The sequence below is a fragment of the Primulina tabacum genome, chromosome 2, assembly GCF_025594145.1.
Source record: "Primulina tabacum isolate GXHZ01 chromosome 2, ASM2559414v2, whole genome shotgun sequence".
Lineage (NCBI taxonomy): Eukaryota > Viridiplantae > Streptophyta > Magnoliopsida > Lamiales > Gesneriaceae > Primulina > Primulina tabacum.
In genome coordinates, this window is record NC_134551.1 from 54,302,719 (window position 1) to 54,326,448 (window position 23,730).

Genomic DNA, 23,730 nt, shown 5'->3' on the forward strand with positions numbered 1-23,730 from the left:
ACCGGTGTTAAAATGTTAAATATTATATATATTATATTATATTATATTATATTATTTAATTAATATAATAGAATATAATATTAAAAAAAATTTAAAAAAAAGGATAAATTCGAAACTTTCATCGTGAATGAAGGAAAAATTCATTTGACATTAAGATTCGGAGAAGTGAGAGAAAATAGCATTTTGATTTTCTTTTCGATATTGCGACTTATCGGTTTATCTTATCGACGAACCGACTTCAGTTCTGGGATCGTTGACACGAGATCTTCGATTTGAGGTATAAATTTTATATTTTTGGTGATATTTGAAATTCGTCGATTTCTGGAATAAATCCAATAAATTGTTAAATCTGTTGTGAAAAAGTAAAAATTTATGGTAAAAAGTAAAAATCTCAAACTCTCAAAATTTACCAAACTACACACTTTATAATATTTTTCTCTCTACTCAATTGTGATTTTCTTCACAAATGAGAGATCTATTTATAGGAAATCTTTACAAATAATCCAAAAATAAAATACATCATTACCTACATCATCACACACTAATTTTCAATATTTACAACTCTTATTTTCAATATTCAAATATTCAACATTCAAATATTCAATACACACACTTTAAATATTATTTTCCAATACTCCCCCTTGTGATGATGATCATGATACGATGATGTCTTCATTACGTGTTTTTGTACTGCCTCGTTAAAAACCTTACTTGGAAAAACCCATTGGGATAAAAACCATAGTAAGGGAAAAAGAGTGCAGTCACGTAAACTCTCCCTGATGTTGACATGAACAATTCTTCACAAATTTCGTAGATTGCGCATCCCAATATTATATATGTGCTTTCTGAATATTGACGTAGGAAGTGCCTTTGTGAAGAGATCTGATGAGTTTTCACTTGATTGAATGTGACGAACATCAATACATCTATTCTTCTCAAGCTCCTTGGTGAATGCGAAGAACTTAGGAGGAATATGTTTAGTTCTGTCGCTTTTTATGTATCCTTCTTTCATTTGAGCAACACATGCAGCATTATCTTCATATAGTATCACAGGCTTCTCATCAGATGATAATCCGCATGAAATTTGGATATGTTGGGTCATTGATTTTAACCACACACATTCACGACTTGCTTCATGTAGTGCAATAATCTCGGCATGATTTGATGAAGTTGTTACGAGCGTTTGTTTCTGAGAACGCCAAGATATTGCAGTGCCTCCACGAGTAAATACATATCCAGTTTGGGAACGTGCCTTGTGTGGATCAGATAAGTATCCAGCATCAGCATAACCAATTATACTTGGATTAGCATCTTTTGAATACAAAAGTCCCAAGTCTGTCGTTCCTCGTAGATAACGGAATATATGTTTAATTCCGTTCCAGTGTCTCTTTGTTGGATATGTGCTAAATCTTGCCAACAGATTCACGGCAAAAGATATATCAGGCCTTGTACAATTTGTAAGGTACATAAGGGCACCGATGGCACTTAGATATGGTACTTCTGGACCAAGAATATCTTCATCATCTTCACATGGACGGAATGGATCCTTTTCTATGTTTAATGATCTAACAACCATTGGAGTACTTAAAGGATTTGCTTTATCCATATTAAAACGTTTAAGGATCTTTTCTGTATAATTTGTCTGGTGAACAAACATTCCACATTCTTTTTGTTCAATTTGTAAACCCAGACAATACTTGGTTTTTCCAAGATCCTTCATTTCAAATTCTTCCTTCAAGTATGACACAACTTCTTGAATTTCTTTATTCGTTCCAATGATGTTTAAATCATCAACATATACAGCAATAATTACGCATCCGGATGTTGTTTTCTTAATGAAAACACAAGGGCATATTGAATTATTTACATATCCCTTTTTCATCAAGTGATCACTTAGTCGATTATACCACATTCGACCTGATTGCTTTAACCCATATAATGATCTTTGTAATTTCACAGAATAACATTCCCTGGGTTTTGAACTTTGTGCTTCAGGCATCTTAAATCCTTCAGGGATTTTCATATATATATTACTATCAAGTGATCCATATAAGTAAGCTGTAACAACATCCATAAGACGCATTTCTAAATTTTCAGATACCGCCAAGCTAATCAAATACCGAAACGTAATTGCATCCATCACAGGAGAATACGTTTCTTCATAATCAATTCCAGGCCTTTGAGAAAAACCTTGTGCAACAAGTCGAGCTTTATATCTTACTATTTCATTTTTCTCATTTCGCTTTCGAATAAAAACCCATTTGTATCCAACAGGTTTTACACCTTCAGGTGTAAGGACTATAGGTCCAAAAACATTACGTTTATTTAGCGAATTTAATTCAACCTGGATGGCATCTTTCCATTTTATCCAATCCTGCCAATTTTTACATTCACCAAAAGATTTTGGTTCATGATCTTCGTTATCATTTATGATGTCGATTGCCACATTATAAGAAAATATATCATCAATTTCATCTATATCTTTTCGGTTCCATATTTTTCCAGTATTAATATAATTGATAGAGATTTCATGATTCTCGTCAGTTTGTGGTTCTGACAGAACATTTTCATCATCATGTGTTTCTTCAGGAACACCATTCTCTATTTTGTGATCATCATGTGTTTCTTCAGAAACGTCATTCTTTATTTTATGATCATCGTGTTTCTCTATAAATTTTTTTTTTCGAGGATTTTTATCATTGGAACCGACTGGCCTTCCACGCTTCAGGCGTTTAATGACATCATGAGTATCTTCCATTTGTTTCTTTGGAATTTCAATTCGAGCAGGGGCATTTGCAGCATGTATATATGATTTAGTTATCCCTTTTGTGTCTGCAAATGCATCTGGTATTTGATTTGCTATTCTTTGCAAGTGTACAATTTGTTGTACATCTTTTTCACATTGTTTTGTTCTTGGATCCAGATGTAACAATGATGATACATACCATGTAATTTCCTTTTCGGTATGTTTCTGTTCTCCCCCTAACATTGGGAAGATTTCCTCATCAGCAAAACGTGCTGTGAACACGTCGCCTGTCTGAGGTTCAAGATATCGAATGATTGATGGACTATCATAACCGATATAAATTCCAACCTTTCTTTGAGGTCCCATTTTCTTTCGTTGCGGTGGTGCAATAGGCACATACACCATACATCCAAAAATTCTCAGATGAGAAATGTCTGGTTCTTTACCAAATGCAAGCTGCAATGGGGAGTATTTATGATATGCACTTGGTCTGATGCGAATTAATGAAGCAGCGTGTAAAATTGCATGTCCCCATATAGAAATAGGGAGCTTTGTTTTCATAATCATTGGTCTAGTAATCATTTGCAGACGTTTAATCAATGATTCAGCCAATCCATTCTGTGTATGTACATGAGCAACAGGATGCTCAACAATGATTCCCATAGACATACAATAATCATTGAAAGTTTGGGAAGTAAATTCACCAGCATTATCAAGTCTAATTTTCTTGATTGTATAATCGGGAAATTGATTCCTCAATTTTATTATTTGAGCAAGTAATCTTGCAAATGCAATATTTCGAGTTGATAATAAACATACATGTGACCATCTGCTGGAGGCATCAATCAGTACCATAAAGTATCTGAATGGTCCACATGGTGGATGGATTGGTCCACAAATATCACCCTGAATACGTTCAAGAAACATTGGTGATTCAGTTTGGATTTTGACTGGTGATGGTCTTATAATAAGTTTTCCAAGAGAACATGCTTTACATTGAAACTTATTATTCTGAAAGATCTTCTGGTCTTTCAGTGGATGACCATGTGTATTTTCTATAATTCTTCGCATCATTGTTGAACCAGGATGTCCCAATCGATCATGCCAATTGGTTAATATCGAAGAATTATCAACTACCATGTTTGATTCAACGGGACTTATATGTGTATAATGCAATCCAGTAGGGAGCATTGGTAGTTTTTCAATCACATATTTCTTTCCTGATTTATATGTGATAAGACACATATATTTCTCATTCCTTTCATTCATTGTTTGAGTATCATATCCATGGGAATATATATCATTAAAACTCAACAAATTTCTTTTCGATTGTGGTGAATATAAAGCATCATTGATTAAAAATTTTGTACCATTAGGTAACAAAAATTGTGCTTTACCACATCCTTTAATCAAGTCTACAGGACCTGATATTGTATTCACCGTTGTTTTTGTTGGTTTTAGTTCCAAGAAATATCTTTTATCTCGGAGGATAGTGTGCGTTGTACCACTATCGGGTATGCAAACTTCAGCTTTGCTCATAGCATTTTCCATATTTGAACTTCAAAAAAAAATATGCAATGAAATAAATTACTTGCAATATATATTTAAATATAACACAAATCATAATTATACAATAAAACATTATTCTATGAATACATGAAAAATAGATTATTGTACATTTATATTCTACCATTATATTGTTCATTTTCAGAGAAATCGTTGAGAAAATCTGCAGCATCAATATTGTTCATTTCTATCCCACCAACATATTGATCATTTCTAGAGAAATCATTCATAAAATCACCAGCATCAAAATGAGTTGAATCACTCAAACGGTCACTGCGTTCAGTGAAGTTGGTCTCCTTTTCTTTCCCCTTTAATGATTCTTTATAAAGTTTACAAAGGTGCTCAGGGGCTCAACAAACTTTGGACCAATGTCCTGGAGTACCACATCTGTAACAAGAACTTTCATATCTTTTTGAGTGCTTCTCATTAACACTTGTATTCTCATGATGCCTTTTCTGTGGATGGTTTGGGACGTTCTTTTGAGATGAGTTATAAAAATAACTATCTCGATTATTTTCAAAACCACGGCCTTGACCACGACCACGGCCAATTCCACGTCCACGTCCACGTCCACGACCTCGACCTCGACCTCGACCAAAACCTTGTCTTTGAATTTGATTTTGGTTTCCAGGTTTAAATTCATTTTTACTTACAGCATTTACTTCTGGAAATGCTGTTGATCCAGTGGGTCGGGACTGATGATTTCTCATTAATAGCTCGTTGTTTTTTTCCGCCACAAGAAGACATGCGATGAGTTCAGAATATCTCGCGAATCCACGTACTCTATATTGTTGCTGTAGAGTAATATTTGATGCATGAAACGTGGAAAATGTTTTTTCAAGCATCTCAGATTCTGTGACCTCATGTCCACAAAATTTTAATTGCGAGATTATTCTATACATCGCCGAATTGTAATCACTGACTTTTTTAAAGTCTTGGAATCTCAATGTATTCCATTCATCCCGGGCGGTCGGAAGTATAACCTCTCTTATATGTTCGAATCTTTCTTTTAATCCCTTCCACAAAGCCATGGGCTTTTTTCAGTCAGATATTCACATATCAATCCATCCTCGAGATGTCGACGCAAAAATATCATGGCTCTTGCCTTTTCTTGTGACGTGCATATGCCATTTTCTTTAATGGTCTCGCTTAGACCCAATGACTCAAGATGCATTTCTATATCTAGAGTCCATGGCATATAATTCTTTCCCGTGATGTCGAGCGCAACAAATTCGAGCTTTGTTAAATTTGACATGGCGGTACTAAAAAAAATTACGATGCATTTTATTAGTTAATAATTATTGCAATACAAAGTAACGGATAAACAACAAGTACAAGTATTTGTAAAAATAAAGAAAACGCACGAGGAGGATATTCTCCGATAAATACAAGACTCGTGAGTATGACAACCAAAATAATTAAAAATATCCTTGAGAAAGCCATCTTCTTTTTCTTCGAAAAATTTGATGATGAATAATTTTTAGAGAAGAAGAGAAAGTTGGAGTGATGGAATGTGTTTGTGAGATCATATTTATAGGGCAAAAACTAGCCGTTTTTTACCATTTATGACCGTTGGGGTACAAAAAAAATAAAGGTATGTATTTGTATAATTTTATGGTAATAATATGATATATATAATATTAGACATGTTTAAATAATTATGTATATCATATCATAATATTATAATGAGTGTCATAATTTATTTTGTTTAAAAACCTTATAGGCTTTTATACTTGTCGTATCCCTTACCGGGAGTGTGGGATGTCGTCTTAACATCTTCCCAGGATTTATAACAAGTTTATGAAAAATTTATTTTTATTATTTCTAATAATAACATTATATTGTATATTAAATAAATACACAATAAATAAATAACAGTAAAATAAATATAATTATTTTTGTTACCTTTTTCTTCTGTTTGGAGCTTGGAAAAGTATGTAGGACTTTTAGAGCTTCGTGCTGATAACGTGTTGTGAAAAAGTAAAAATTTATGGTAAAAAGTAAAAATCTCAAACTCTCAAAATTTACCAAACTACACACTTTATAATATTTTTCTCTCTACTCAATTGTGATTTTCTTCACAAATGAGAGATCTATTTATAGGAAATCTTTACAAATAATCCAAAAATAAAATACATCATTACCTACATCATCACACACTAATTTTCAATATTTACAACTCTTATTTTCAATATTCAAATATTCAACATTCAAATATTCAATACACACACTTTAAATATTATTTTCCAATAAAATCATACTGAAATTGAAGATTGTTGAGTAGTGTATGATTTTAACGAAGTAGAGAAGATTATTGTGTTGTTGTTTTGAATTATTCATAATTTATTATAATTAGAGATTTTTAATCATTGGATTGAGATTGGAGAGTTGTTTGTCAATTGTTATTAATTCTGATTATATATTCGGAGTCTACGACGTATAGGCTACACGTTGATATAAAGTTTTCGTAATTTGACGGATGTTGTAAATAGCCTATTATTTGAAGTTAATTAATTAGGGTGTATTTGATGGTAGTATTGTGAATTAAATACACCAGATTATTAAATTGTTGAACAATACGAATTTATAATCGAGTTTTATATTTTGTTGAATTAATTGTTGTTGGGCTATTTGATGTTATAAATTGAGGCTATTATAACTGTGTTCATACGGTGACAATGATCTGATAATTATTGTTGAATTATTTAGATACATCACAAGCCTCAGGATCAAAGAAATAGCCAGATTGTATATATACTCGATTATCAGGTACGTGTTGACGTACGAGCATATGTTGTTATTGTTTAGTATTGATGAATACTATTGTGTTGAATGACGATAAATCACTGGATTTGGGTGATTTGGTATTATATTTGTTGTTTATTATTGTTGATGTTGTTGGTTATCGTTGTTGGGAGACGTCTCGTTGATGTTGTCACGTTGATGTTGTTCGTTCAACGATATTGCTGTCGCCGGTGTTGGGGTGCGACGTATCGTTGATGTTGTTATTCGTTCGACGATATTGCTATCGCCGGTGTTGGGGTGCGACGTATCGTCGATGTTGTTGTTCGTTCGACGATATTGCTGTCGCCGGTGTTGGGGTGCGACGTATCGTCGATGTTGTTGCATTGTGATGTTGTTGAGGTTGTTGTTGGCTGATTGTCCAGAAACGGCAAATGGGGTATTTCTATTATGATTTCAGATATATTTTATGTTGTTAATATAATTGTTATGTATTACGATGATGATTGTTGTATATGCTCACCCTTTGAGGGCTGTTTCTGTTGGGCAGGTTACAGGACTATGCGTGTGACATGATAGTGGTGAAGGACTAGGTGTGTCTAGTCAAACAGTCTTGTAGTTGATAGTAGATAGAGACAGTATAGCTTATTGTCTTATTTGAGTTGTATGTGTGTATTTATTATACTGTTTCTGCTACACTGACGTAGATAATGGGGTGATTGCACTATTTTGTCGTATATGCATTATATTATTACGTCGTCGAAAAGAAAAAATTTTATGCATATGACGTCATATGTTGCATGATTACGTGGCGAGGTTTGGGGCGCCACATGTGGTGGTATCAGAGCATATGTTAGATGTATGGGATGGTTAAGAGTTGGGTTTGTGATGAGGGAGTTGGTAACGATATTATCTGCGTGTGTCTGTGCATTTGACTTGTTATTGATGATTTCTCGATATGATTGATTGTTCTTTAGTTGCGTGTACTTTCGTGCGAAAGGTGTGATGATGATTACTGGATTGTAGTTGTTAAATATTATGATTAATAATTTGATTTCCAGTGATGGCAGCTAGAGAACAGGTACATCCACACGAGAAAACAGACGAGGTTGACAGTGGATTTGGACAGATAAATCCATTGCCACCTCCTCCTATGGGACAGGCACCAGCAGATCAGCCTTTATTGCCTGGTGAGTTGACTTTGGCACAGTTCAGCAGTTATCTTCCACCGAGATTTGATAGTTCTGACACCGGTGAGCGAGCAGAGGAGTGGATTGAGAGGATAGAGCAGATATTTGTGACTGCACCGTGTGCTAGGTCTGCTCGGTTACAATTGGCTACATTTCAGCTTTCGCGGAATGTACTATTGTGGTGGCAGACGACTGAGGCCGGATTGAGAGCTCAGGGCCGTACTGTTGATTGGGATGTGTTTCGATCTCGTTTTCTTGATAAATATTTTTCTATAGCAGCCAGACAAAAGAAAGAGAAAGAATTTGAGGATTTGAGACAGGGTAGTATGTCTGTTGCTGAGTATGAGACTCGATATTCTGCATTGTTGAAATATGTGCCACATATTGCTACGAATGTTCATGCTAAGATGAGGCATTTCTTGAAAGGGTTGAAGTTAGAGTCATTTGATCGTGTGCAATCAAACAACCCGGTATCATTTGAGGATGCAGTGACGAGGGCTGAGATGGCTGAGTTAGTTATGCAGGAGTATGGGGCTCAGGGACGATTATCAGAGCCGACTAGGGAGTCATTGCGACCTCAGGACAGTCTTTTAAATATCATAAGAGTTCATCTTCTTCTTCAGCATCATCTGGGAAGCATCGATTTGATTCACGACGTGTTGAGAGTCGTGGGGGCAGTTCTCAGTCTGTTCAGGGGCAGAGAGGAGAGTCCAGAGCAGTGAGATGTTATCGTTGTGGAGGACCTCATCTGATCAGAGAGTGTACACAGACCGAGATCACCTGTTTTGAATGTGGCGGTGTTGGTCATCTGGCGAGACAGTGTCCTAGTCGTGAGGGACAGCGAGAGCCTAGGAGTGCTAGAGGTAGATCCTCAGAGAGAGGAGGACGACAGCCTCAGCAGTTTACACCACGATCTTCTGGAGGACAGCCACGTATGCAGGGAGCTGGTCCGCCTCAAGCACAGGTGTATGCTTTGACACGAGAGCAGGCAGAGGAGGCACGAGAGGAGATGATAGCGGGTAAGTGTTATTTATGTTCTTATCTTGCTTATATTCTTGTTGATATACTGGTGCCTCGCATACTTTTATATCGAAGAGGTTTGTGGTTGAGCATCATATGCGCTCGTCTCCATTGTCTATGCCTCTTTCAGTTTCGATACCTTCTGGAGTTGATATATCAGTTGTATCTATGATATCAGATGGTATTATTTCTTATGAGGGCTATGAGCTGAGATCTGATATGATTATTCTAGAGATGACTGAATTTGATTGTATTGTGGGAATTAATGTGCTGAGGAGATATTGTGCGACAGTTGATTGTTATCAGCGGGTGGTATATTTTTATACAGATGAGAAAAAGCGTTGGACATTTTATGGGAAGGGTTCTCGTCCCCATGTTCCGTTGGTATCTGCTATCCGGATGTCTTGGTTATTGGAGCATGGACATGAGGGTTATCTTATTTATGCTGTAGATGTGACAGAGAAGAAGGAGGAGGTGGGAATAGAGGAGATACCTGTAGTTTCTGAGTTTGCCGATGTATTTTCTGATGAGATTCCAGGCTTCCCACCAGCTCGTGAGGTGGAGTTTGGGATTGAGTTGATGCCAGGTACTTCTCCTATTTCTCGTACTCCTTACAGAATGGCACCAGCAGAGTTGAGAGAGTTGAAAGCCCAGTTATAGGACTTGCTGGACAAGGGATACATTTGCCCTAGTGTATCGCCTTGGGGTGCACCAGTCTTATTTGTGAGAAAGAAAGACGGAACGATGCGGCTTTGTATTGATTATCGACAGCTGAATAAGGTAACGGTTAAGAATAAATATCCCCTCCCTCGTATTGATGATTTGTTTGATCAGTTACAGGGAACCTCGGTATATTCGAAGATTGATTTGAGGTCAGGATATCATCAGATACGAGTTAGAGAGGAGGATATTCAGAAGATAGCATTCATGACCAGATATGGGCATTATGAGTTTTTAGTTATGCCGTTTGGGTTGACGAATGCTCCAGCTATGTTCATGAGTTTGATGAATAGGGTATTTCAGCTTTATCTCGATCGATTTGTTATTGTGTTTATTGATGATATATTGATATATTCAAGGAGTGAGGCTGAGCATGCAGGGCACTTGCGTTCAGTGTTACAGGTGTTGCGAGATAGACAGTTATATACCAAACTCAGTAAGTGTGAGTTTTGGTTGGATCGAGTGGTCTTCTTGGGTCATATTATATCGAGAGATGGGATTTCTGTTGATCCAACGAAGGTCGAAGCCGTGTTACAGTGGTCTGCACCTACATCTGTACCAGAGATTCGTAGTTTCTTGGGTTTAGCAGGTTATTATCGTCGATTTATCGAGGGATTTTCAAAGATTGCTAGACCTTTGACACAGTTGACCTAGAAAGGTGTGCGATTTCAGTGGTCTGAAGCATGTGAGAGGAGTTTTCAGGAGTTGAAGCACCGACTAACGACTGCACCGGTGTTATAAATTCCTACAGAAAACGAGAGGTTTGTTGTTTATACTGATGCATCATTACATGATTTGGGATGTGTTTTTGATGCAGGATCGACATGTTGTGGCATATGCCTCGAGACAGCTGAAACCACACGAAACAAGATACCATGTGCATGACTTGGAGTTGGCAGCCATTATCTTTGCCTTGAAGATATGGCGACACTATTTATATGGTACCTCGTTTACAATTTATACTGATCATAAGAGCTTGAGATTTCTGTTTACACAGACATAGTTGAATATGAGACAGAGACGATGGCTAGATTTGCTGAAGGATTATGATTGCGAGATTGAATATCATCCTGGTCGAGCCAATCTTACAGCTGATGCATTGAGCCGTAAAGTGAGTTGTACTGCAGAGGATGTGAGTCGTTTATCAGCTATGATGACGTCTTGTTGTTCCTTGGGATATGATTTTGATATCTCGACGACTCCTATCCAGGTATCTACCTTATTAGCTGAACCTGATATATATGGTTGTATTCGTGATGCACAGATGACAGACGAGAGAGTTCAGCAATGGAAGGAGTTAGTTTCTCAGAAACAAGATACTCGTTTTAGAGTGGCTGATGATGGCAGTTTGAGGACGAATAATAGATGGGTAGTTCCTGATATATCTGAGTTGCGCCAAGGCCTGTTGCGGCGTGCACATTGTAGTCGATATTCTATCCACCCTGGTGGCAAGAAGATGTATAAGGATCTACGCTCTCAGTTTTGGTGGAAGGGAATGAAACGTGATGTGATTGATTTTGTACGTCGATGTCTTAATTGTCAACAAATCAAAGCTGAGAGGAGAAGGTCGGGAGGTGAATTGAGGAGTTTAGAAGTACCGACTTGGAAACAGGAGCACATATCGATGGATTTTGTGACTCATTTGCCAAGAAGCACTGGAACTATTGATGCTATTTGGTTGATTGTTGATCGATTGACGAAAGTTGCACATTTTATACCCTATAGCATGAGTAGTACGTACATGACGATGGCACAGTTGTATATCAGAGTAGTATTCAGATGGCTCCATTTGAGGCATTGTATGGGAGACGTTGTAGATCTCCGTTATACTGGGATGATGTTGATCGAGCTGCAGTTACCAGTCCTGATATGATTCATGAGATGGAACAGAAAGTAAAGTTGATACAGCAACGATTGAAAGCAGCTCAAGATAGACATGCCACATATGCCAATAAAAGACGAAGACCCTTAGAGTTTCAGCAGGGCGATCGAGTATTTTTGAAAGTTTCTCCTTTTCGTGCCACAGTACGATTTGGCATGAAAGGAAAGTTGGCACCGAGATATGTTGGCCCGTATGAGATATTGCAGCGGATAGGCACTTTGGCTTATCGATTGGCTCTACCTCCATCTTTATCTGGTATTCATGATGTGTTTCATGTGTCGATGTTGCGGAAGTACGAGCCGGATCCTTCACATGTGTTGGATATTTCTGATGTTCAGTTAGATCCTAACGTGTCTTATGTTGAGAGACCAGTTTGTATTTTGGATCGATCTGAACGGAAGCTTCGTAGTAAGCTTATACCGATGGTGAAGGTTCAGTGGGAGCATAGAGGTGTCGAAGAGGCCACTTGAGAGACAGAGCGGCATATGAGGGAGCTCTACCCCTACTTATTCTGATGGTATGACGTATCTTTTGTTTATGCATGTTATTACTGTTGTTGATTAATTTCGGGGTCGAAATTCATTTAAGGTGGGTAGAAATGTAAAGCCTGAAATGAATATCACAAGTTGTTGATTTAGTAATATGATATTACTAAATAATTAACGATTTTTAAAAAAATGAAATATGACATATGTTGGTCATATGAAGTCCAAATGATTTGAAATTTGGTTATAACGTAGAAAACTCAAAGATATAGAAATTCCATGTTTTGAGTTTTGAGAAATTTGGTCGTTTGACATGTCCAAAGAGATATACCGGTGTTAAAATGTTAGATATTATATATATTATATTATATTATATTATTTAATTAATATAATAGAATATAATATTAAAAATATTAAAAAAAAGGATAATTCGAAACTTTCATCGTGAATGAAGGAAAAATTCATTTGACATTAAGATTCGGAGAAGTGAGAGAAAATAGCATTTTGATTTTCTTTTCGATCTTGCGACTTATCGGTTTATCCAATCGACGAACCGACTTAAGTTCTGAGATCGTTAACACGAGGTCTTCGATTTGAGGTATAAATTTTATATTTTTGGTGATGTTTGAAATTCGTCGATTTCTGGAATAAATCCAATAAATTGTTAAATCATACTGAAATTGAAGATTGTTGAGTAGTGTATGATTTTAACGAAGTAGAGAAGATTATTGTGTTGTTGTTTTGAATTATTCATAATTTATTATAATTAGGGATTTTTAATCATTGGATTGAGATTGGAGAGTTGTTTGTCAGTTGTTATTAATTCTGATTATATATTCGGAGTCTACGACGTATAGGCTACACGTTGATATAAAGTTTTCGTAATTTGACGGATGTTGTAAAATAGCTTATTATTTGAAGTTAATTAATTAGGGTGTATTTGATGGTAGTATTGTGAATTAAATACACCAGATTATTAAATTGTTGAACAATACGAATTTATAATCGAGTTTTATATTTGTTGAATTAATTGTTGTTGGGCTATTTGATGTTATATATTGAGGCTGTTATAACTGTGTTGATACGGTGACAATGATCTGATAATTATTGTTGAATTATTTAGATACATCACAAGCCTCAGGATCAAAGAAATAGCCAGATTGTATATATACTCGATTATCAGGTACGTGTTGACGTACGAGCATATGTTGTTATTGTTTAGTATTGATGAATACTATTGTGTTGAATGACGATAAATCACTGGATTTGGGTGATTTGGTATTATATTTGTTGTTTATTATTGTTGATGTTGTTGGTTATCATTGTTGGGAGACGTCTCGTTGATGTTGTCACGTTGATGTTGTTCGTTCAACGATATTGCTGTCGCCGGTGTTGGGATGCGACGTATCGTTGATGTTGTTATTCGTTCGACGATATTGCTATCGCCGGTGTTGGGGTGCGACGTATCGTCGATGTTGTTGTTCGTTCGACGATATTGCTGTCGCCGGTGTTGGGGTGCGACGTATCGTCGATGTTGTTGCATTGTGATGTTGTTGAGGTTGTTGTTGGCTGATTGTCCAGAAACGGCAAAGGGGGTATTTCTATTATGATTTCAGTTATATTTTATGTTGTTAATATAACTGTTATGTATTACGATGATGATTGTTGTATATGCTCACCCTTTGAGGGCTGTTTCTGTTGGGCAGGTTACAGGACTATGCGTGAGACAGGATAGTGGTGAAGGACTAGGTGTGTCTAGTCAAACAGTCTTGTAGTTGATAGTATAGCTTATTGTCTTATTTGAGTTGTATGTGTGTATTTATTATATTGTTTCTGCTACACTGACGTAGATAATGGGGTGATTGCGCTATTTTGTCGTATATGCATTATATTATTACGTCGTCGAAAAGAAAAAATTTTATGCATATGACGTCACATGTTGCATGATTACGTGGCGAGGTTTGGGGCGCCACAGAAGACTTGTTGCCTCTTGATCATTTTCTTTTCGGATGAGTTCTATGTGTGTGTAACTCTTGACTTCACCTCCTTATATATCTCCTTCATCACTGAGACAAATCTCATGATTGAAAATATTCGGTGATCAAGTGCTGGTGATAACCACTCACATTTGTCCAACCAACTTCTAATTCTTTTAACTGATTCTTCAACCAACTTGATTGCTGACATACTACAATTCTCCACCTTGTCTGCTACCAAGTTTACCATGAATACACCTCCTCCTGCCTTTTTGTTTTAAAGCAGCCTGTAGCTGGTTACATTAACCAGCTCTTTGCATTTCTCGAACTTATGTGTCCCTATCACTTTGGTACACATATTAGCAGGATTATCGTTGGTACTTATCTTTAGAACTTGAATATCACCAGATTCAATTAATTCCCGAACAAAGTGTAGCCTTACATCTATATGATTTGTTCTCTCGTGAAACACTTGGTGTTTTGACAGGTGTATGGCACTTTGGTTGTCACAGAACACAGTTACTGACTTGTGGTTGTAGCCTAGCTCTTCCATGAAGCCTTTAATCCATTTGGCTTCTTTGAATGCTTCAGTTACTGCCACATATTCAGCTTCTGTGGTTGAGAGCGCTACTACTGGCTGTAGGTTTGCCTTCCAACTCACAGCTGTGCCATTGACTGTGAAGATGTATCCAGTTAAGGACTTCCTAGTGTCAACACTACCAGCATAATCAGAGTCCACATACCCTGTTATCAAGTTATCAGTTTCTTTTGAATCTTTGAAGATTATACCAGTGTCAGTCGTTCTTTTAAGATACCTTAAAATCCATTTGACCGATTTCCGGTGTACTTCACCGGGGTTTGCCATGAATCTGCTCACCAAGCTTACTGAGTATGCAAGGTCAGGCCTAGTGCTGACCATCAGATACATTAAGCTACCTACTGCACTTGCATACAAAACTTTCTTCATGTATTCTCTTTCCTTTTCGGTGTCTGGTGCTTGATTTGTTGAGAGCTTGAAATGGTAGGCCATTGGTCCTGTTACAGGTTTTGCATTTTGCATCTCAAATCTTTTAACACTTTCAACACATACCCCTGTTGTACCAATACCAGCTCCTTCTTCTGCCTATTTCTTTTTATTTCCATGCCAAGGATCCTTTTGGCTTGTCCAAGATCTTTCATCTCGAATTCGCTACTTAGGTCCGCTTTCAATGATAGAATTTCTTTTGTATCTGAACAAGCAATTAGCATGTCATCCACATAGAGCAGCAGGTGCATGTTATTCCCAGATTTTAACTTCTTGTGATATACACACCAATCATAGTTGTTCCTTGAGAATTCGTGACTTATCATGAAGTCATCGAAGCGCCTATACCACTGCCTCGGTGCTTGCTTTAGGCCATAAAGCGACTTCTTTAACAAGCATACCAGAGGAATCTCACTTTTGACTTCGAACATGTGAGGTTGTTGCATGTATATCCTTTCTTCAAGTTCACCATGAAGGAAGGCTGTAGTGACATCTAATTGCTCAAGCTCCATGTCTTCCTTTGCTGCTAGGGCCAGAACAATCCTTATTGATCTATGTTTGACAACCGGGGAGAATACTTCTTGGAAATCTATCCCTTCTACCTGAGAAAAACCTTTGGCAACCAATCTCGCCTTGTACCTTGGTTTTTCAACCCCAGGTATACCTTCCTTTCTTTTGAATATCCATTTACATCCGACTATCCTTTGGTTGTTTGGTTTTGGTACCAATACCCAGGTATGATTCTTTTCCAGAGAGTTCATTTCTGTTTTCATGGCTTGATACCAGCTTTCTTTAGTATCAGTGTTCATGGCTTCTCTTAGACTTACCGGATCATCATCACCAATTTGTGATGCAACTGAGAATGCATAAGAAACCAAGTCTGTGTGTCCTAACCTTTTTGGTGGTTTGATGACCCCCCTGTTTCTGTCCCTTGCCAGCTGATAATGTTTCAGATTATCACTGTCTTGCATGGATCCTTCTGACTCATTTCCATCAGATGTGTCTCTTTCAGTAGTCAGCTGGATTTTATCAGATAGCTCCACCTCAATCTTTGTATTATTAGGATTGTCATGTCTTACCAAAGACTCATCAGCTTCAGTTACGGCCTTATAAGGAAAGTAGTCTTCCTTAAAGGTGACATCTCGGCTGATTATTGTCCTTTGTTTTCCAGGTTCTATACACCAAAGCTTACAACCTTTGATGCCTTTAGGATATCCCAGGAAAATACATTTGATTGCTCTTGCTTCTAGCTTCCCTTGTTTTACATGTGCATATGCTGCACAACCAAAAACCTTGAGGTCATCTAGGAGTGGTGGTGATTGGGACCACCTTTCCATGGGTGTTAAAAATCCTAATGGGACAGAAGGGGACTTATTGATTAGATAGCACACCGTAGTTGCTCCTTCTGCCCAGAAACTCTTGGGAACTCCTGAGTGTGCCATTATGCATCTCACTCTCTCAAGGATAGTTCTATTCATCCTTTCGGCCAGCCCATTTTGCTGTGGGGTGTAAGGAACAGTAAGGTGTCTTGATATTCCTCTACTCTTGCAAAAGTCATTGAAATCTTTCGAGCAAAACTCTAAACCATTGTCTGTTCTGAGTTTCTTCAGTCTTTTGTTAGACTGATTTTCAACCAAAATCAGCCATTGTTTGAATTTGTCTAGAGCTTCATTTTTGTTTTTCAAGATATATATCCATACCCTTCGAGAGTAGTCATCAATGATAGACATGAAGTATCTCGCCCCCCCATTTGATATAACTCTTGATGGTCCCCAGAGGTCAGAGTGAACATAGTCCAAAGGAGCTGAGGACACATGAATTCCTTTGTTGAATTTCACTCTTGTTGATTTACCTTTTATACAATCCTCGCAAAACTCAAGATTTCTTAGTGATCTGTTGCCAAGGAGACCCTGCTTCTGGAGTTCTTGTATTCCTCTAACACTGATATGGGCCAATCTCAGATGCCACAACATTGAGCTGTCCAGGCTTTGTTCAGCAGTGCTGACCGATCCAGTGTGAGTCCCTCCATGAAGAGTGTAGAGTCCATTTGATCTTATACCCTTCATTACAGTAAGGGAGCCTTTGTACACTGTCATTTTTCCTTCCCGTGCCTTGAAGGTATATCCAAGCTGATCAAGGCTTCCAAGAAAGATCAGGTTTCTCTTTAACTCAGGAACATATCTCACATCTTTTAGTATGAGCTCAGTCTCATCGTGCAAGATTAGCCTTATTGTGCCAATGCCCTAAACTTGACAGGTCTTGTTGTTACCCAGTATTACTTGTCCATCATTTATCTCTTCAAGAGATATGAACCAATCTTTGTTTGGTGACATATGAAAAGAGCATCTACTGTCTAAGATCCACTCTTGATCTACTTGGAAATCTCCCACGCACAGAACTTCTGCACTCTCATATCCATCCTGGGCAACAGATGCTTCTCCATTTTCATTTCTTTTGTCACCATGTTTAAGCCGGTCTGGACAATCCTTCCTGAAATGGCCTTGTTTGTGGCACAAAAAACATCTCAGTTTCTTTGACTTGGGGTTTAATTTGGCCTTCTTCTTGTTGATATTTCCGTTTCTTTCTGATTTTCCCTTTATAAACAAGCTATCTCCCAAGTCCTTGAGTTCTTTTTCTACCAGTTTTTGTGATTCTTTTGCTTTCAAGGCTTTCTGAATTTCATCAAATACCAAGTTCTCTTTCGCATATTTCATTGTATCAACAAATACCGAATACGAACTTGGAAGAGCATTGAGGAGAATGATAGTCTTATCTTCTTCATCAATTTCGATTCCAATGTTTCCCAAATCAAGTATGAGTTTGTTATATTCATCAAGATTTTCACAAATGGATTTCGAATCATTCATCTTGAAGCCGAAAAATTTACCTTTGAGATAAATACTATCTTGCAGCGATTTGGTCATGTATAAGGATTCAAGTTTTGCCCAGATCCCTACGGCTGTTTTTTCTGAGGCTACTTCTCGAAGAACTTTATCACTCAAATGGAGAGTGAGGGAACTGAATGCCGTTTCCATCATGTCCATCTTCTGATCAGCGGTGAGCGTTTCTGGTAATTTACTCTCACCGCCTAGTGACTTAGCAACCTTTTGTTGGACAAGAACAGCGTGCATCCTTCTACGCCAGAGCGAAAAATCTCCTATTCCATCAAAGCGATCAACCTCAATCTTGGAGCCCATTTGCGAGTTCCCTGATAGCCAAGAACCTGGAGCTCTGATACCAGTTGTTGTAACACAATTACTTGAGTCCAAATCCCTTTTCGTTTTCGATGAATGAATGCGTTTTGAATAGATAAACAATCCACGTAAATCCAACAAGAAAGAAATTGAATAAGGAGCACACGAGATTTACGTGGTTCGATCAAGAATATGATCTACATCCACGGGAGGTGTTTTCATGATTGAATCAGTATACAAAATAAACAATTTACAGTTGCAATATAAACTCTCAACTCCACTCTTTTTCTCTTCTATGAATTACAAAGAAAAAACTCTCGTGCCTTTGTTGAGAAGACTCGTTGCCTCTTGAACATTTTCTTTTCGGATGAGTTCTGTGTGTGTGTAACTCTTGACTTCACCTCCTTATATATCTCCCTCATCACTGAGACAAATCTCATGATTGAATATATTCGGTGATCAAGTGCTGGTGATAACCACTCACATTTGTCCAACCAACTTCTAGTTGTTTTAACTGATTCTTCAACCAACTTGATTGCTGACATACTACACAATTCAATAATAAAAAAAAAAAACAAACAAACATGTCATGCTATCTATCTCCCAGGCGTGAAGCACGTACTTTGATGCTATGAATGCAAAACAATTCCCTCCCGTGCAATGCTGGTCACACGATGGACAGCTTGTTCACTCAAAGGCTAGAGCTTCGACTGGCAGAAATGCTCCCACGAAGCTGCAACAGGTTTATCAGATACAGTGGCAATTGGTTCCAGTATACGAGATTTCTCATATACAGATTGTAACTCCAATAACAACATATGAGCAGCATCCCGGGATTCGGGAAGCTGGTCACTAAGACTGGGATGCTCCTATTTGGATCAATTTATCGATGCCAAATTCTTCAATTCCTTCACCCCCCCTGTAAAGTGAGGCACAAGGTTGAGTGGACAATTCTTGGTGCAGGAAAGGAATAAATAGCACATACAAAGTTAGAAGCTGCCACTAATGATATAAAGGGTGCATAGAACCTACGTAAAATTTCTTACCAGCCGTGGCACACTTCTTGAAATACACATGGAATCCTTTGCTCACATTCAAGCATTGTGCCTGTGAATGTGAGTATTCATATATAATGTCATTTGAATGAATCAATAGTTCTCTCTTTAGGGTGTAAGGAATAAATAAAGGATCTGTCCATTTTATGATAACGTGGCAATATTTGAAAGATGAGAAGAAATGATATTTTGATTAAAAATTTCTCTTTATTTATATTTTTATACCTCTAACAATAACATACCAAAAACAAATTACAAGAGAAAAATCATATAATAAAAGAAATTTGTGTGCATATGCACCCATAAGCTCGAAAATTACTATGAAAATTAGGGTTCATGTTCAATTCATGGACTTGACGATTAATTCTGGCAGGTCCGAAACAATGGGCTTGATTTTGAAGAAAAACTAAAACTGGTATGTCAACTATGTTGCTTCAGCCAATACAACATTCTTGCCTTTGACTGTGATAGCCGCTCAAGATAACTTGTTTCCTCATTAAAAAAACAATGAAATCTCCTTAAGATTTATCTTTCCGTACCATCAAACGTTGTGCTCGAAGCTCAGGATAACATGTTTTCTAATGGGAAAAAAAGAAAGAAAATCTCCTTTAGAATTATCTTTTGTATTATCAAGCATTGTGCAATTACCTTTGAATGTGAGTGTTCATATAATACCATTTGAATGAATCAGTTGTTCTCTCTTTGGGGTGTAAGAGATAGACAAAGTATCTGTCTCTTTCATCATAACGTGTCAATATTTGACGGATGATAAGAAATGATATTTTGATTAAAAATTTATTTTTATTTATATTTTTTATACCTCTAACTAACATACCAAAAAAATTACAAGATAAAAAAATCATGTAATAAAAATATATATATACTTATGTACCCACAAGCTCGAAACTACCATGAATATTAGGGTTCACATTCAATTCATGGACTTGGTCATTGATTTTGGCACATCCGAAGCAATGGGATTGATTCCAACTTCATTATGTGCAGTCCTTTTCATATTCACATTTATTTGAGAAGTCTTCCATTATCCAACAACAAGAACCGCTAACATCTAAGCTCAAGAACTACAACATATAAATATCCAATTCTCATAATCAAATTGTTTTATGTCACCATGAAATAACACAGATTAAAAGTTCAAAGCTCACAAAGATTGATAACTAATAAAAAAAATTTATCGGGTGCAATAATTGTCCATGTTAGTTAGACAATCGAAACATGGTGCTTGAGCCGATGTACGGTGTAAAAGATTTGAGTCACACTGTTACGCCATCAGCTATAACTTTAGGTAAAACAACAATCATCGGTCCTACAGATTTATATTTTAATTTTGTGCAAGATGGAAGATGAGATATTTTTAAAACATATTTAACTTTTCGTGTGGAAAATGTGAGAGCATACCTGCAACCAAACAAATTAAAAATATATTAATTTATCCAGGAAGCTATTAGAGACATATTATAAACACAAAATCAATTAGAAATCTAAAACATTGTTGATGACTGTTTATATTCAATTTCAAACGTTGCATATAATAAAGACGGATTATAAACACAAAAACAATTTCAAACCACCAAATTCAATATTCAATATCTTAGAGGAAACTATTAAAAAAAATTCGATAATACTGATGTCAAGTACCCTGAACTCAAAAATAGGAAAGTATTCCTTTGCATAGAATCAAACCATGCAAGAAATCCACAAATATAAAATAAATAAATCATGATATTAATGAAGACCGATCTTTTTCATCTTCTACGATCTACATACACAAAATCAAGGGACATAATCCCACTTAGATTATTATTTATTAGTACTATAATATGAAACCTTAATATGCGATCAATATTAATTTTTATTTCTTAATTAATGAAATAAAAATCAAAATAATTGTATGATTGTGTTCACATACAGAAATTTGTTTCCACAATATAAAATATCAATTATTCTTCTACTATCTTTATAGAAATTAACCTTAAATTTAATAAATTGTAACCCGGTTAATGTATGCATCTATGTGAGGAATTGTTGCACACTCCATTGGTACCTCACGGATAGCCTTGGTCGTTCAAGTTGCCTTTCTCCCAACTTAGAAATAAAACATGTATTCTAAGCACCGCGGGTCATTAATCAAACGTTCAATCCTTATTTATCGCTTTTTTTAAATTTTATTTGTGAACTCTATCTTTATTTTTTAGGATGTCTTTTTGTTTGATTTTAATTTTTCATTAATTAATAAATTTTAAAATAAATAGAATAAAAATGAAGTTTTCGTTTTTGTTCAAAATTTTATAGGTATCAAGTAGATATATCTATAAGACAAGTCGACATTTTTTATTAATTAATATTAATGAATTTTAAAATAAATAAAAAAAAATGAAGTTTACACTATTGTTCAAAATTTTATAGTTCTCCAATTTTTGAGTAGGTCTTCCGTGATACAGTTTCATTTATATATATATATCCTAATATGGGTCGACCCAATCATTTCCAAAGTGAAAAACAATATTTTTTCATGATTCGTGTTAGATAGGAGACATGTTTCATAAAATTGACACCCCCGAAACAGCCTCATAGGAATTTTTGTGCCAATTTTATTTTAATTTGAGTAAATTAACATCCATAAATAATGTAAATAATAACAATTAATACATGTCTACTCGTTTGTTTATTTGTTTTTTTTTTTTTTTTGTGTATTAATCAATAAATTCTAAAATAAATTAAAGAAAAATAAAATTTAATCATATTTTTTGGAATGAAATTTAAGCTTTCATTTTTCGGAATAAAATTTAAAATAATAAAAATAAATACAAGTTCTATTATTTGTTTTTTAAGCTATTAATGAATTCTAAAATAAATTGAAAAAATGAAATTTAACCACATTTTTTAAATAGAATTTATATTCTATTTTTTATTAAGAAAAATATTTAATAGAATTTAAAATAAATAGAAAAATAATAAAACTTACGCTCCTTTTTGTAAAAATGAATTATATCTTTATTTAAAAAATAATTATTATTTTTGTTTGATTTCTCTTCTTTTTCTTTTTGTTTGATTTATGAACTCCATCTTAATTTTTTTCGATGCCATCTTTGTTTGATATACTTTTTTCATTAATTAATGAATTTAAAATAAATCGAATGAAATTAAAATATGCACTTTTTTTCAAAATTTTATAATTCTCTAATTTTTGAGTAGGTCTTCTCTGAAATGATATCCTGGATATATATCCCTGAGATAGGTTGATCTGATCCATTATCGGAGTGAAAAACAATTTTTTTCATGATTCGATTCGGATAAGAGACATGTTTCACAAAATTGACCCGTGCGTGAAACAGCCTCACATTGAACAAATTAACATCCATGAATAACGTAAATTGTGTTAATTTAAATGTATGTCCTTATTTTAGTTAGATAATATTAATATATACATGTTTTTTTCAAGTATTAATGAATTTTAAAATAAATTAAAGAAAAAAAAAATTATTTTGGAATAAAATTTACAGTCCATTTTTTTAAAAAAAATGTATCTTTAATGAAATTTAAAATAAGCAACACAATGTCAGAAGTATGCACAAGAACTTTTTAAGAGTTCATCCATCTCAGTACTATTCTCACTCATGCACGCTTAACCCAACAAAACTGAATGACAGTGAAAGATTAATATTTTAGTTCAAACGTTTTTTGATTTTCAGGTCAGATGTTATATTTGTTATCAAATACAAGACTTTTATTTTTTATAATTGTGATGTACCATGCAAATCCATATACAAAACTAATTGCGAACATAATGAGAATTGCATTGACGTGGGTGTCAATGAGTCAAAGTCTAAAACTTTATGCATGACAAACCCAAATAATCACTTGGTGCCATGAGAGAACACTTCAAAAGAATGAAAATTAGCTTAAATTGATTTTATGTGTAATAATTACTCTAATACACATCAAAATGATAGAAAATAAGGAATAAGAAGGAATTCAAATCTTTTTTATGTGAAAAAAATTAGTCTTACATCTATATTTACTTAAAATGATTTATAAGATTTTAAAACTTTACTTATGTTTTTTAAATAATTTTTTGCTCGAAAAATAAAAATTTTTAAAAATATTAC

At 35.5% G+C, this 23,730-nt stretch overlaps 1 long non-coding RNA gene across 1 annotated transcript; it reads left to right on the forward strand.

Annotated features, from left to right (window-relative positions):
* The first annotated feature begins 139 nt into the window (after positions 1-139).
* On the forward strand, positions 140-7,722 carry LOC142538102 (uncharacterized). Its single transcript, XR_012818648.1, has 3 exons — positions 140-277; positions 7,022-7,081; positions 7,605-7,722. It is a non-coding gene; the product is annotated as an uncharacterized LOC142538102 (long non-coding RNA).
* Positions 7,723-23,730: the final 16,008 nt, after the last annotated feature.